The sequence below is a fragment of the Colobus angolensis genome, unplaced genomic scaffold, assembly GCF_000951035.1.
Source record: "Colobus angolensis palliatus isolate OR3802 unplaced genomic scaffold, Cang.pa_1.0 Scaffold18, whole genome shotgun sequence".
NCBI classification, from domain to species: Eukaryota; Metazoa; Chordata; class Mammalia; order Primates; family Cercopithecidae; genus Colobus; species Colobus angolensis.
This window is the reverse complement of record NW_012114932.1, coordinates 4,648,662-4,651,468: the sequence shown is the minus strand read 5'-3', so window position 1 is coordinate 4,651,468 and position 2,807 is coordinate 4,648,662.

The window sequence follows — 2,807 nt, the reverse complement described above, 5'->3', positions numbered from 1 at the left end:
AAAAAAAAAAAATTAGGCCAGGAGCAGTGGCTCACGCCTGTAATCCCACATTTTGGGAGGCCGAGGTGGGCTGATCACCCAAGGTCAGGAGTTCAAGACCAGCCTGGCCAACGTGACGAAACCCCATCTCTAGTAAAAAATACAAAAAAATTATCCAGGCATGGTGATGGGCACCTGTAATCCCAGCTACTCGGTAGGGTGAGGCAGGAAGAGTTGCTTGAACCTGGAAGGTGGAGGTTGCAGTGGGCTGAGATTGTGCCACTGCATTCCAGCCTGGGCAACAGAGCAAGACTACGTCTCAAAAAATATATGTATAAAAATTACCTGGGCACGGTGGCATGTACCTGTAATCCCAGCTACTTGGGAGGCTGAGACAGGAGAATCGAAGAATCACTTGAACCCAGGAGGCAGAGGCTGCAGTGAGCCAAGATCAGGCCGCTACACTCCAGCCTGGGCAACAGAGCGAGACTCCCACTCAAAAAAAAAAGTATATAAATAATTCATTTCCTCATCAAACTTTCCACTTATTTTTGTCACACAAACTCAAACCGTTCCAAACTTGAGTAAATGCATATTTGTAAATTTTTCTCTCACAGTGATTTGGCTGCCATTATTCTCAATATGTTTATTTGTTTTCTTAGTTCTCCAGATATACCCAGTCTCCATGCTGAGTTACCCTCCTACGTAGCTACTCTCCAACCAGCCTTCCCAACATCCCATGCTAGTCCACCCTAAATATGCTTAGACATGCCTTGCTCTCTCCAATCGAATGACTTTAGAACTGAATTATTTGAGAAGGGATGATAGAGGATTAGGAAAGATAAAAATGTCACTCTTGGCTAGGCACAGTGGCTCACTCCTGTAATCCCAGCACTTTGGGAGGCCGAGGTAGGTGGTTCCCTTGAGGTCAGGAGTTCAAGACCAGCCTGGCCCACATGGTGAAACCCCATCTCTAAAAATACAAAAATTAGCTGGGCATGGTGGCTTACGCTGGTAATCCCAACACTTTGGGAGGCTGAGGGCAGATCACGAGGTCAGGAGTTTGAGACCAACATGGCCAAAATGGTGAAAACCTATCTCTACTAAAAATACAAAAATTAGCCAGGCATAGTGGTACATGTCTATAATCCCAGCTACTTGGGAGGCTGAGGCAGGAGAATCACTTGAACCCAGGAGACAGAGGTTGCAGGGATTCGAGATCATGCCACTGGATTCCAGCCTGGGAGACAGAGTGAGAATCCGTCTCAAAAAATAAAAATTAGCCGGGCATGGTGGCAGGCACCTGTAATTCCAGCTACTTGGGAAACTGAGGCTGGAGAATTGCTTGAATCAGGGAGGCAGAGGCTGCAGTGAGCTGAGATCGTGCCATTGCATTCTAGCCTGGGTGACAGAGCAAGACTTCACATCAAAAAACAAAAATTCACTCTTGGCCGTGTGCTGTGGCTTATGTTTGTAATCCCAGCACTTATGGAGGTTGAGGTGGGTGGATCCTTTGAGCCCAGGAGCTCTAGACCAACATGGGCATCATAGCGAAATCCCATCTCTACAAAAAATACAAAAATTAGCTGCCAGGTGTGGTGGCAAATACCTGTGGTCCCAGATACTTGGGAGAACTGCTTGAGCCTGGGAGCTCCAGCCTACAGTGAGCCATGATAGCGCCACTGCACTCCAGCTTGGGTGACAAAGGCAGACCCTTATCCAAAAAATAATAAATCTAATCAAGTCTAAATACATACTAATATGATGGCCACAGTCAGCTGCAGATAGTCCTTTTCTTTTTTTTTTTTTTTTTTCCTTTCTTGAGGAGGAGTTTCACTCTTGTTGCCCAAGCTGGAGTGCAATGGTGCATTCTCCACTCACTGCAACCTCCATCTCTCAGGTTCAAGTGATCCTCCTGCCTCAGCCTCCCAAGTAGCTGGGATTACAGGTGCCCACCACCACACCTGGCTGATTTTTCTTGTATTTTTAGTGGAGATGGGGTTTCACCATGTTGGCCAAGCTGGTCTTGAACTCCTGACCTCAGGTGATCAGCCCGCCTCGGCCTCCCAAAGTGCTGGGATTACAGGCGTGAGCCACCGTGCTCAGCCTATGCCTGGCTAATTTTTGTGTTTTTAGTAGAGATGAGGTTGTGCCATGTAGGCCAGGCTGGTCTGGAACTCCTGACCTCAGGTGATCCACCCACCTCAGCCTCCCAAACTGCTGGGATTACAGGCATGAGCCACTGTGCCCGGCCAGGATGTCCTAGTTTTTGTTTTGTTTTTTTAGGCAGGGTCTCCCTATGTCACCCAGGTTGGAATATGTGGCTCTATCACGTCTCACTGCATTTTCAACCTCCTGGGCTCAAGCAGTCCTCCAACTTCAGCCTCCAGAGTAGCTGGGACTACACACCCTGCTGTATTTTTAGTAGAGGCAGATGGGGGTTTGCCATATTGCCCAGAATGGTTTCCAACCCTTGGGCTAAAACAATTTTCATGCCTTGGCCTCTCAAATTCCTGGGATTACAGGCATGAGTCGCCTCCAGGGTCCTGGATAGGCATGTTAGAATAATTTCAGCATGCCCTGGGGCATAGGGGCTTTCCCTAGTCATCTCCTACCTGTCCCCAGGGTAGTTAGGGCAGGAGGATAGTGGTTGGGGGTTTGAGCTCTGGATTGGTTGGTTTACATATAAAAGGCATACTTACTGGCAAGTATTTTACTATCTCTAGGAACTGACTAACCCTGGTGGGGGCAGTCCCTCCAGAGTCAGCAAGGCCGGAAGATGTCAAACCATCAAACCAGAGAAAATAGGCGTGATGACTCATGCCTGT